The sequence below is a fragment of the Clarias gariepinus genome, chromosome 15 (assembly GCF_024256425.1).
Source record: "Clarias gariepinus isolate MV-2021 ecotype Netherlands chromosome 15, CGAR_prim_01v2, whole genome shotgun sequence".
Classification (NCBI taxonomy): Eukaryota; Metazoa; Chordata; class Actinopteri; order Siluriformes; family Clariidae; genus Clarias; species Clarias gariepinus.
Window position 1 is genome coordinate 22,518,099 of NC_071114.1, and position 13,908 is coordinate 22,532,006.

At 34.8% G+C, this 13,908-nt stretch overlaps 6 non-coding genes across 6 annotated transcripts; 4 read left to right on the plus strand and 2 right to left on the minus strand.

Moving 5' to 3' along the window:
- Positions 1–5,484: 5,484 nt before the first annotated feature.
- On the plus strand, positions 5,485–5,557 carry trnar-acg (transfer RNA arginine (anticodon ACG)). Its single transcript has one exon. It is a non-coding gene; the product is annotated as a tRNA-Arg (tRNA).
- A 2,368-nt stretch (positions 5,558–7,925) lies between these two features.
- Positions 7,926–7,998, minus strand: trnar-ucg (transfer RNA arginine (anticodon UCG)). Its single transcript has one exon. It is a non-coding gene; the product is annotated as a tRNA-Arg (tRNA).
- Positions 7,999–8,471: 473 nt separating this feature from the next.
- On the plus strand, positions 8,472–8,544 carry trnar-acg (transfer RNA arginine (anticodon ACG)). The gene has a single exon. It is a non-coding gene; the product is annotated as a tRNA-Arg (tRNA).
- Positions 8,545–10,152: 1,608 nt separating this feature from the next.
- On the minus strand, positions 10,153–10,225 carry trnar-ucg (transfer RNA arginine (anticodon UCG)). The gene has a single exon. It is a non-coding gene; the product is annotated as a tRNA-Arg (tRNA).
- A 476-nt stretch (positions 10,226–10,701) lies between these two features.
- On the plus strand, positions 10,702–10,774 carry trnar-acg (transfer RNA arginine (anticodon ACG)). Its single transcript has one exon. It is a non-coding gene; the product is annotated as a tRNA-Arg (tRNA).
- Positions 10,775–13,767: 2,993 nt separating this feature from the next.
- trnar-acg (transfer RNA arginine (anticodon ACG)) lies at positions 13,768–13,840 on the plus strand. The gene has a single exon. It is a non-coding gene; the product is annotated as a tRNA-Arg (tRNA).
- The last annotated feature ends 68 nt before the right edge of the window (positions 13,841–13,908 follow it).

A 13,908-nucleotide genomic window follows, 5' to 3' on the forward strand; every position in this document is an offset into this window, starting at 1 on the left:
AACTACTAGGACAAAATAATTTCTATACTTTAATAATGTAGCTTAAAACGTGTATGTTTTAGGAAAATCAATCAAAAGTTGATTACTTGTACCATAGCCATGTATTGTGATCATCTTTGTTTGTTTGGATAGTAATAATTATAATAATATAAATTAGTATATTTGTGTATTTTTGTATTTAAAAATGTGTTCTGGCAGCTGGCCCCTGTAAACCGTCTTTGAAATTTGTTTTATTCTCATTTATTTATGTATTGGATTACAATTAATATGCACTATTGGTCTACTCATTATTCGGGACTACAATATGTCTTTTATAGACTACAGGGCAGACCTGCAGAGTTATACAGTGATATTTTACATTATTCGCAAAGTTGTAATAAACTTGTAATAAAGAAAACGCTAAATTAAATCTCCCATCTTAAACACACACACACACACACACACACACACACACACACATAGCTCGTTTTAATATACACATGCTGTATTTAATTGCTGGGTAAACTACAATTGATTTTCTTCATAAAGGAACGCCAATAAGATTGGTCAGTCTGATGGTAGTCCTTGACCCCTGCCATTTCGTTTTGTGATCATAAAGTGCCCAATTAAAGAATCCACTTTTTCGGTGTAGTGAAGGTCAGAATAGGAGACACTGGTTGTCCCTTGACCCTCGATTTGCTTATAGCAATTAACCTATAGTCATTAATTTAATGGTGGTAAGCAGGGGATACTTCCCTTGGATTTATTTTTCTGCCCAAATGGCAGCCTTGCTGCCTGTAAGGAAATAAGTGCTACGTGCAAGAACAAAGCAGCAAACTAGCATATATGTAGCCTAATTCCTGTTTTCCAATCCCGTTATAGATTGCTTTTAAATTACCAGTTAAAAGGTTTTTTTTATTATAATTTTGTTGTTGTTTAGGTCACAGAAATTCATACAAAGGGAAAAACTTTTTTAACTTAAGAATATTTAACAGTGCATTACGTAAATTTACGTAAATCAACCTTTTATATAGTTATATTTTATATAGTTTTGCCTTCTTAGTGACCTTGGGTTGCGGTGGAGTAGTTACGAAGAGCCTTCAAGTCAAACCATGATTGTGCAGAATAACACCACAGTTATAAGAGTAAAATAACATCTATTCCCCCATATAATCCCCTGTTATATTAATGAATTTATCAGTGTTTCACTGGTACCATCAAGGTGGAAAGTTTTCTCAGTACACCGGGGCTGCTTGCTTCACGTCTGAGACACTGGCTTCCCAGGAACTCCTTTAATGTCCCAAACATGTAGAAATCTCTTGAAGGACTGTACGATGGATTCGACAAAAAATTCCAACGGAGTTCCTTTAATGTGCACGTGGTGTATGTGTGTATAATTGTGTGTACAGTTCCTGAAGACAGATGCGTCTCTTCCGCAAGTTCGCTAGAAATAGCCGTCGATTTTTAAAGTTCCACTCGCTGGATGTTAAAGTGGCCTCAGAGCCATCTCGGCCGGGATCGTTTGGCCATCTTAAAAACGTTAGGACCATTCCAATTTTTAACCGTGGCGAGTCATAAGAGTCATAATCAATTTTACACCACGTTTTCCCCACACATTTTATTTTTCAATGCAATGCATTTGTATTCATATCAGGCAAATCTCTGACTGGAAAACTCAAACACAGCTCTAGGTATGAGGAGAAAACATTGAATTGATCATATTCGCGTCCCACAATGCGTTTTTTTATTTTATTTTTTTTACTGACATTGAATGGAATAAAATATTACATATGATTTTTGCTCAGTTGTCTGATAATCCAAATAAAATATTTATTTAGACAAGAATATAGGTTATTTAGGCCCACAAATAGGTTGTCATTTAACTGCGTGTTTAAGCAAGTCTTCATTTACCGACACTGACCTCTAGCGGTAAGATCTCGATATCAATATATGATTGCATCAGTTTATTAAATGTAAAAATACATTAAAATACACTACCCGGTCAAAAGGTAATCAAAAGTCATCGCTTTTACAAAATATGTTAGAAAGAGACATTTATTTGGTAGTTACTGCAGTGATTAATATGGCTCAGCTGGCAACAAATTATTTAACCTTAACTGATGCAGTGAGTAGCTTCTCAATTCTTAAACAGAAAAAAAAAAAAACAATTAAGGAGATAATTGTTCCAACGCATAGTTAAAGCCTGGAAGAATGGTGGTGACCAATAATCTTAGAGGAAGAAATGTGGTCAAAAAAACTGAATGACCATTGGGAACATGATGGGAGATTAGTTAAACATTTGGTGAAACTATTACCTATAAATTGTTTAATATTGAAAGTAATAGCAATTATGCATTTATACAAACAAAGTGGGACCAAACAGCTTTGTAGCCTATTAGTAAGGCTAATCGGAATAATGCTTAAATTTGCCAGGAAGCATACAGAATGGACTGTGTATGGGAGAGGTGTTATGACCTGGGATTGTTTCTGTTCGTCAGTATATGGATTTTATGGATATGTCAATGGATTTTTATTTCCCTGATGGCACGGGCAAATTCCAAGATGACAATAAATTCATCGGGCTCAAATTGTGATAGAGTGGTTCGATGACATTATTTCCCCACATTAACTGGCCACAACAGAGTCCAAACCTTAACAAAACTGAGAATCATTTGGATGTGCTGTTGAAAATTTTATGCAGGGGTCCGACTTCTGTCAACATCATTTGAAATCTTGGAGTTTTTAATTACTGCGACTCTGGACAGAAGTACTTGTCACATTACGTACGCTTATCGAAACGATGTCATGGTCGTAATCAAGGCAAAAAGCGGTCCAACGAAATATTTTTGGACAGGCAGTTTCTGTTCATAAAAGTGTCTGTTTCGTGAACTCATGTTGCCATGTTAATGGTGTCTATATATAATTGAATAAATAATATAATCTAATCTCTTAAAACACGATGTAAAGATTATATAACGTCATCACATTAGTAATTGAAATATTCCACTAGACTATTTTTTCTCCCAGTCACACAAGCACGGGCAAACATAAAGCTTGGCCAACCATTGTAATGAGCGTTTTTGTACTGCCGACGCGGGCCCTTTTACCGAAATCACGGAGTTTGTTCTTCTATGTTTCTTCTGGGTCAGATATCCGAAAATACGACATGAAATTTAAATGCTAGAGTATTGTATTAATTTATTGATGAAGAATTTCTTGCACACTCAGCTTTTTTTCTTCCGTGATAAACACACAAAAAAATCATGCTTTCCACACGTAAATTAAAAACAGTTTATTCACCAATGCATTTTTTGCTGGGCGCTCACTGAATGCAATTTGTTGTATACGAGGTTTTATTGTGTATAATATCGATTAACTATTAACTCGTTTCTATTTATAAATTTATTGCAATACTCTATTTAAATGTCCCATCTTACATCTATGATTACGGGTTGGGAGATATCTGGGTAACTGTTATCTGGTTTTCTGTTTGTTTGCTTAACTTATTAGGCCTACATAAGAGCTGAGAGCTAAAATCTAGCAAATATTCTCGTAATGTAAGCAAAAACTATTTTGCAAAATAAATAAGCAAAATGAGTTATCGTTTAGTTTTTCATCATCTACGTTTTATTGTTTTTTGACTTCCGTTTGAAAACAATAAGAGTGTAATATTTCATTAAAATTTAATTATATTTAATTGCATACCACAATATTTTTATTTACCTGTATCAATCAGTCTGCCTGAATTATGTTTGGGTCCAGTTTCGTTGTAAAAATAACTCCTTTTATAGGCTTACTTCATTGACAAATGTTTAAATGTTTAATTGACTCTGCTAGTAAGTTGTCAATTACAAATATATTAAATATAATATCATAAATATATACAGTAGAAATATATATCCTGAAATACATTTAAGCAAATTGTGATTTTCATATAAAAATCCGGCAATCGGAAATTTCTTTTGTTTATTTTTAGATAGGTGAAGAGTGACATCTAGTGGATAGATTTTGTAACTGTAGTAATGTTTATGATTCATTCAGTTTGGAAAGGAGGTGGTTACCATGGAGACAATATTCGGCGCTCAGTGCGGCCTTGTCTTTCCAGCTGGAAATTGAGTTTGCAATATGAGTTCATCCCTCTCTTATCGTTTTGATACATATTTTATCGCCACTGTAATAGTTAAATTGTTACCTTGATGTTTGATTGAAAAGTACATAAAAGCCATGGCGCTGTAGACGTATCCAGAAAAGGTCGCGGATGACTGTCTTTTTTTAATAAGGGGAAAATGCAGGTGATGTTATTTGTAACCTCCAACCTAATTTATTTTGTTTATTTGTTATAATAAGTTAATAAATTAATTTTGTTCGGGTTCAAGTAAAAATTCAAGTCTTAATATATAATTTCAAACGATTTCGTTAAGTAGCATTTATAATGTAGAGCAAAGTTTGTCAATATAACACTCAGCAGTGTCAAGTTGTCTGGAATGAATTTAGTAACCAATAACACATCAACAAGTGCTATTCAATGTGTTTATTTAAATGTAAAAATTCTCTAAAATGTGCAAAGGCACGTGCAACTAAATGCTGTATAGTATGCCTTAAAAATAGTAAAAAGTAATTAATAAAACTAAGTCAATACTTCAAAAATCGAGATAGGTTTCACTGAGCATGCTGCAGAATCACACAGTTCTTCTGAGGATTGTTGCACCTTTTTTTTGGCATGCAAAACACAGCAGTTTTTTATCCAAAAAGTGATCGCTTATGTAATATCCTGTTTTCTTTTCTGGCATACAAATAATTTTATCATTAAATTAGAATTTTGTGGAGGAACACTTATGTTTAAAATAAGAAATATTTTGGACTGACTCAATAATAAAGTTATAAAATAAACCAAAGCTAAAAAAAGTGAAAGAACTGTATATTCTGAAAGCGCAAAGATTAAATAGATCGTATATCACCTACCAAACAATTCTTTAAATAAAGAAAAAACATAAAATGTGTCCGGAGTATATAAAAACACGGACGTTCGAACTGGTCAATGTTTATAACAACTTGATTAGGTATAGTTGAGTGACAATCTTTTCTTTCATATTTATATTTTAAACAAATAAGTAAAATAGTGTACGAACATACGTGCCAACATCACAAGTGTCAGAAAATACTTACTAAAGTCAAGAATTTTAACGAGTAGCTGTTCATAAAAAAAAGAGTTAAAGTTGTAAGAATAGCCAGGAGGCTATCAGTGTCACAAATTAAGTAGAGGAAAAGCAATTTCTTTTTTTCATAGGAATTGAGTACACTGTGCATAGTATTTTAGAAAATAGATAAAAAAGAACAAGGACCTAAGTGTTTTATTGGTTTCTTAAGGGCGACGGGACTAGAAAAGAGGATTAAAACAGAAAAATAAGAGGGCTCAAGACCAGAAGGTGGCAGTACTGCAGCATAAGGGGTCTACCAGCCGCCAGAATACAGCAAAAAGATAAGAGAAAATAAAGTTACGTCATCGGGCCAGTGGCGCAATGGATAACGCGTCTGACTACGGATCAGAAGATTCTAGGTTCGACTCCTGGCTGGCTCGGAATTGTGTTTTTGTTCCGCATACACTTTTAACCATAAAATAATTGTAAAGCCTAATATATTTAATTCGATTCAGTTAAATTTGTAGAGACAATGCCCAAGAAAGCAGATATAGAGGGGTTCACTAAAAGAAATCAGGCTACACTTTATCCTACTTAAAACGTAAAAATATTTCCAAGTCTGAGTTTTGCCTAGTTTTTTTTTATCTAGCGACTTTGTGGAAGACTGAATCAATCCCTTTGAGTCACACACACAGTAAAAAAAAAAAAAACACAGTAAAAATTAGCAGTATTCTCGGGCCAGACCGTGAGGCTGCTTCTTCAGCAAATCACTTCATCTTTCCTCCGTTCCACAATTCTGCAGAATTCACAGCTAATCATCTTTCCTTCCTTCCAAAATGATAAAAAAATTCACAGCCAATCAACTTTGCTCCCTTCCAAAATTCTGCACAATTTACAGCCAATCATCTTTCGTCCCTTCCAAAATTCCGCCAACCAGCGTTGAGTATCTGCCTTGCACCCGCCCCCTAGTGCGACTTAGTCAAACTTCTATTTGATTAAATATTACAGTTACACATGTAAATGTATTTTAGTGTTTTCTACATTTAATGCTTCTTTTTTTCGCACTGTATGCTTTCAATAAAACATATTTCCTGCTTTTATTAACACATAGTGGTCACGGTGATGTTAGTCCTAGGTTAATTTGCCCCGCATCTGATCAGAATATAAAACCATGCCGTTTTGTTTTGCATGCAAAATAAACATTAACACAAACGTTTATTTTGCACCCACAAACTAAATCAGGCTGCTTGCAACATCAGCATTCCAACTTGTAACAGACGCTGCATAACAGATATTTAACCAATATAAGATTATAATCAGATGCTGTAAAGTAGATAGAAGATTAAAAACAGAAACAAACATAGGGCTATGGGATACCAGAAGTGGATTTCACATCTCTGCAGGTTCGCCTAACTTCTGTTATTATTTTCTGTCCATGTCCCTAGAAGTGGGTTTTACATTGGTAAAAGTTGTTAATCTTTATTTATCTCCCTCTCGCAGTCGTATTTTCAGACTGCCTCTCCTCTGTCGCCTCCTCCATCTTCTGTGTCAGCAACTGCCACAGGTTTCTTAATTCTGGCCCCTCTTTTCTCCACCTAACTTCTAGCCACTGTGTCTACTGATATAATTGCTGTTTCCCCAGGATCATCAGCTATCACCCCAGCAGAACCTGAGCACCCGCTGGTAGGTCTTTTGGTGGGAGTTTATACATTGTCATGTGTATATATTGTTCATTTTGTCAATGCATAATGATTAAAGGGCTGATTAAAAAAAAATAATGTTTTGTAGTATTTTGTTACTCTTGTAAAAGCAATATTTTGTATTTTGTAACATATTTCCTCATAGCATTTATTTTTACATATGTATGGATGTTTTAAAGAACTGGAACAGGAGAGATCATGAGTAAGTGAAATACAGAACTGTTTAGTGATAAAATACTTTACTAATAAATTTACAGTAGATTACAGTAGATTTTTGCAGAAATAAGCATTTCACTACATTTCGTACTGTGTATGACTGTGTATGTGACAAATAAAATTTAAATTTGAATTTTTGAATTTGAGAATCTTTATGATTTATTTCTATCTAAATACCTGTACAAACAGAAGTCAAGCAAAGATTGGCTTTTTTTTACAGACTAAAGATGAAAGAAAATGTTTCTCTTAAAAGTGCATCACCAGATTTATATTTTATTTGTGATAAATTTGCCTTCATTCAAGCAGGTCACATTCATATATAGAAGGCAAAAACATTGTTGTATTGCTTTTCATGTTTAATCTTTTTATTATGAATTTGATTATATTAGCCAAATCTACCTTTTTTGCATGTCACAATATAAAGCATTAAACAACAAACTCTAATACTTTTACAATAACCTAACTTTATATTTTTATGATTAGTTAGGCAGTATTTTAAAGTTTTGTGATTTTGGGTTTTAAAAAAAAGTCATGCTTTGAAATTTAACCTGGGAGCTTTGGATCCACAACCTCCCCACTATGCTTCTTGCATAATTTTTTTTTTTAAATGCAAATTAGCAGTCTGCAACTAGATGAGTAACAGCAAAGACAACAAGTATTAAGAATCTTGGTCAGATGTAACGTTAGCTTGTCGTGATAAATTGTTAGGCCTTTTAAACTCACCGTTGCTTTTTTTTATTATTATGTCAAAGACATATTAGATACACAATAAAACACATGAGGTAACACAGATAAAATCAGAGTAACTCACTTTAAGTGTGTTAGTCGGAAAAATCAAATTTGATTTTTTTGTTTTATGAACATCAGACATTTCTCCTATCCTATAAAATCTCGACCCCGGCAGGACTCGAACCTGCAATCTTCTGATCCGAAGTCAGACGCCTTATCCATTAGGCCACGAGGCCCTGAAATTGAAGACAGATTACGTCCCAAATTGTATTAACATAAAAGTTAATACACTTCAAGCGTAATTTATGTGAATTGACATACGACCTCGAGAAACGGACGGAAACTGTTCACCCATGCTCGCAGAGACAGGAGCCTGGCTTACAAACACAGTGTTAATAACAACAGCTTAGCACATTAAAAAGAGACTATAATGTGTAGCACCTGTGCTTTATGAATAATGAAAACAGCAGCATCAACTGCATATTTGTTTAGCATTTGAAATTGCACAAAGCACATCCCAACATATATAGAGAGCTACGCTAAAATATATTGGCCTACACTTTATCTCTATGTGCAATCGGAATGAAATACTTACAAGTCTGAATTAGACCTAGTTATCTTATTTGTAGTTTAACTATTTAAGTTGCGTACGACTGAATCGATTCCCAAGAGTCGATTCACAAAAGCAGTTAAAGTAGCATGCGCCGTCGGGCCAGTGGCGCAATGGATAACGCGTCTGACTACGGATCAGAAGATTCTAGGTTCGACTCCTGGCTGGCTCGGAAACGCACGGAGAACGTGTCATTTTAATCATGTGACACACATAGTGCATTAAGATAAGAATTGAAATGGGGATAACTGGTTATTGTGTTTGAGGTACATTATTATGCTACAGTGCTTTTTATTGCATCCAGCAGGAGCTTTATTTTGGCATCGTCTTCTTGAAAGAAGTCCTTAAGTTTTTTTTTTTTTGCATCCTAGCTTATGAACAAAAGAGGTAACGTGAATAAGAAAGTTCCCCTAATTGGCCACTTTTTCTTGCAATGTTTACCATTCTAGTTGGAAGCGTAAATTTTAATTTCTCAAAAAAAAAAAATCTTAATGGAAAAATTTAATTAGGTTTGACTAAGTGGCACCCTCGCATATGGGTCTAGCACGAAAACTCCAAAACGATCAGTTCTTTGAATGACCACTAGGAGCAGGCTGCAAAAAGTGAGTCAATGCTTATAGATCCCAAATGTTAAAATGTAGCTTTGCGACAGAAATAATAATAATAATAATAATAATAATAAAGCTTTTGGTCACCATAGCTAGATTAATCATTCATGACAACGGGCAGTGAATTTCTATGTAACTTATCAATGAAAATTTCCTTAAGCCATAAAATTATGCATATGGAGTTAGGGATGTGACTGATTTGAGTGACCGCACAAAACCGTTAGTTGTCTACTATGCATGACTTAAGATAATTTTTTTTTGTCATTTCATATTAGTAAATTAATTAGAAGATGTCGATTTAAATGTATTAAATAAATAAAATAAAATAAAAAATTGCTGTATGGCATTCCTATTTTTTAGATATTTTAATTTTGGAGCGTGCCACAGCCAGATTTCATAAAGCTACACTTCGGACAATTAATGCCTGGACTGCTGCTATAGACTTTGTTAAAGAATCAACAACTTGATGAGTTTTTATGTATATTGTAGCCATGTGTGTAACCCCCCCCCCCCCTTTGTATGAATGTATGTATGTATGTATGTATGTGTTTACATTTCCTTAATCTGTGATTCACTTATTCATTTTGTGTGCTTTTCCCCCCTTTTAAATTATAACTTTTTCCCCCCTAACTCTGGAAGCATTGCATTTGTTTGTTTTCATAATTAAATTTCCAATAAAAAGTTCTATACAAAAAAATATATAATAATTGACTGTGTAGTATGCTTAATGTACACTATTATGCTACCATGTGTGCACCACAGATACCTTTCTCAACAACTGCATTTTCTGGGCCTTATATGTTTAAAACAAGTCCTTAAGTAAGCCTTTCTCATGTGAAACTGAACTGAACTGAAGCTGAACAAGTTATAATGTGGTCTTTTAATGTACTGCGTTTCTCTAGTCAAACTTGTGCACTTTCATATACACATATGGTCTTATTTAATTATAAGGTTGATTTAAAAAAAAAAAAGAATTAAAACCGGATGATTTGTTTAAATTTACTATACTGGCTATTAAAAGAGCACATTATGACTTGTTTAACACTGCAAACATAAACACTTGTAGTTTGTTACATTTGGCAGGCTTGACTTTGCTTAAAACCTGATATGTACTTGTGACTTGCATTTTGCCATAACTGCACGTTACCAATTTCTCCATTCCTATAAAACCTCGACCCCGGCAGGACTCGAACCTGCAATCTTCTGATCCGAAGTCAGACGCCTTATCCATTAGGCCACGAGGCCCTTGTAGACATGCGTGGGCCGCGTCCCAAATTGTATTAACATAAAGGCACAATGCAAGCATAATTCATATGAATTGACATACGGCCTCGAGCTTAAGGAAGGAAACTGTTCACCCATGCTCGCAAAGACAGGAGCCTGGCTTACAAACACACGAGGCCCTCGATTGTTATTAGCAACAGCTCAGCACATTAAAAAGAGACTTTAATGTGTAGCACCTGTGCTTTATGAATAATGGAAACAGCAGCATCAACTGCATATATGCAGTTCATCAACTGCAAAGCACATCCCAACATATATAGAGGGCTACACTGAAAGAAATCAGGCAACATTTTATCCCATGTGAAACCGAAAAGAAATACTTACAAGTCTGAATTAGACCTAGTTATCTTTTTTTAGTTTAACTATTTATGTTACGAACTACTGAATCGATTCCCTAGAGTCGATTCACAAAAGCAGTTAAAGTGATATGCGCCATCGGGCCAGTGGCGCAATGGATAATGCGTCTGACTACGGATCAGAAGATTCTAGGTTCGACTCCTGGCTGGCTCGTTGGCATGTAGTTTTAATCCTGATTACACACACGTTACACGCAGACAGACATGTGTTATACAGAGTTTAACGTAAGAAGTGCAGTGATAATGAAAATATAATAATTGATAAATACTGAATCTACAACAAATCTTTTATGTAAAACTAAAGTAAAGAATTTGTAAAGTGCTCTTTAATGTAGGCTACTGTGTTTCTCTAGTCAAACTTAGACACATACTCAGGTTTGTCAGATTTATCTTTGTTTAAGACTTAAGACTTGCAAAACTGTCACTTAAATTCTAAAATAGGACTAGGGGCAATGGTCACCATTGTCCATGTCCTCAGTGGGCCAAATTAAATTGAGTATCCTTATTTTTTAAATCTTTTTCAGTCTGTACCTGTTTTTATTCCTCAATCCATGATTTAGACTTGAAATTTCAACAGGTGTAGGGGCCCTTCCTTTAAAGTGCAAAATTAACTGCCCCATGAACTTTTATTGTGAGCTGCAGCAGAGAAGGCTGAGGTTAAAAAAAAACAGCAGGTAAGGAGATTAAATGTAAGAGATTCTTCTGAAAACATGAAGAGATTTCTTTGAAGCGATTTCACTTGACCTTGCCTCACACTCAGACCATACGAAAATGGTACACTAGGATTTCTGCAGATCCTCAATTTACTATTGCCTTTTCTCTATCTTTAAATGTTTATAAACAAAAGAAAGCTGGTAAAGACACTGCTTGTTTATTGATGTTGGATGAAATGCATCTTCATACACAAACCAAGTTTGGACAGGCCAGATTCATAGCTATATAGACATCTGTGCTGGTGAGATGGAGAATGTTGTGGCAACACAAGCACTGGTAGTCGTAATCAGTAAGTCTTGGAAGATATCCATTGCTTGCTTTTATATTAGCAAAGAAAGTGAACATAATTTAAGAGAGCCTTGTTAGCCTGCTTGCAATTAGAGCTAGGCTTGTCTTGACATGATGGACCCTCCTAAAACTTTGCACTCATCAGGGAGCTTGGTGCCAGCTTGCAGAGAATCACACACAAAAAGACCATGAGCTCTTAAACCATGTCAAATGCTTAATCTTCTTCAGATTATCTTCTTAGACTAAGGAAGACACCCAGTAAATATTTATGGTGTACTTTGTATAGATAGTAAATAGATATGCACTGATATCACCACATAAGATTAATAGTAATATAATAGACTTAAACATTATCCATGTTCCGAAATAAATGCTCACCATTTAAGGAGCAAGTGTTAAGCTGTGGTTAACTTGAAACGTATTGACAGAGAGGGTTTGGGGAGAAGATGGACAGTGGACTAGTGTTAATAATAAAGTTGCACCCATGTTTCTGTATGTTTTAACTTGGTTGGAATGTTAATTAATAAATTATGACCTGTTGAACATTTAGATAATTTAAGTTTAATTTTTTAGAAGGTTGTAAAAAAGGTGGTGAGAACATGTACATGTCTATTTAACTATGTGAAGTTTTCTTCGAAGGGAACAGATAGACGTGGCCAGTGGGTTTTAAACATAAATGCTCTTCGGATTGTCTTCTCAACAGATGAGGCACTATTAAGTAAAAATGGTCAGCAGATAAAGTAGAATTACAATGATGAGCTTAATAACAAACTAAAATGTGTACATTGTTTACACTTGCCTTTTATGTCCTAAACAGCCACAATCCCCTTGGAAATGAACACAAAGCACCCATCAATTCTACATTTTCTTAGAAGAAACGAAATCTTTTTTTCCAATATAAAATATTTTTCTTTAAATTTTTATTTTGTGAGGGAATACTGATGTTTGAAAATCAGACATGTTTTTGTACTAACTCAATAATACAAAACATGTAAGGATTGTGCTGAACTGTCAATTTTGTGGAAGAAATGTAGTCGGGAAAAAAAAGAATGTAAGATAACAAACACTGTTAAGTTATATGTAAAAAAAAAAAAAAAAACAGTAAAAACCATAGCTATGTTTAATAGTGAAAGTAAGCATTTCTATTAGCACACAATGTGATGATAAATCACAGGATTGGAACTAAACTGTTGTGAGGCCATCAGAACAAGGCCTCAGTTTGCTAGGGAGCATAACGATAGACTTTGGAGCGATGTAAAAGGGTCATGTGATCCAATGAGTACAGCTTGAGCCGATTCCAGCGCGATGGGTACACCAGGGTAAAACAGGCACATGGAGTGATGCACCCATAATTCATAGCGCCCAGCATACAGGCCTCTGGGTTTGCTCCAGTTTGTCAGCAATTATCTGTGTTCGCTTATTTTTTAATTAAATAACGTTAGCCAATTGGCATGAAAAAAATAAAAATAAAAAATCCGATTCCTGTGAGTCGGTTCATTAGACCGAAATCATTTGCCCTAGCAGGCCAGTGGAGCTTAAAAATGCGTCTGATTACGGATCCGAAGATTTCAGCTTCGACTCCTGGCTGGCTCGGGAAAAAAAATATTTTTTTAAATATAGATTGTAATAATTATAAATATAAATGCGTTACACAATCTTACAAACGGATCACATGAACTGTATTTAGAAAACTACTATAAACAGTAAAATAATGGTGTCCAAGTCAGTTTAGCATCTTATCGACAATCGAAACGGAGCTATGCTAATGCAATCTAACAGCTTTTGCGAGGTATTTTAATTCGCGCAAACGAATAATCTGTCACAATTAGCAGTTAAATATCGATTGTTTAAATGTTTTATACTTAAATCAGCACAGTCCGCAACATTATCTAGGACGAATACTCTTTAAGTTACGTTAATAAACATTACGGTTAGTTGTAACGTTAACTTGATTAGGTGAAAGCTTTCAACATTGTAGCGACTCGCTCCCGTACGACTGGAAACAACTGCAATATGAGATCGTTCTCTACTTGTACGGCCCCTGATTTTGTACAAAAACAAAACATTGTATATACCTGACGCCCGAAATGATTTGGTATAAAGGACTTCTTCATATAGACCCGTCGCCACCGTAGAGTCCACGTCGGGCCAGTGGCGCAATGGATAACGCGTCTGACTACGGATCAGAAGATTCTAGGTTCGACTCCTGGCTGGCTCGAACATGCTTTTTAAAAATTTTTTTATTTCTTTGATAATTTATTTTGAAATCGGTTACGACCATACACT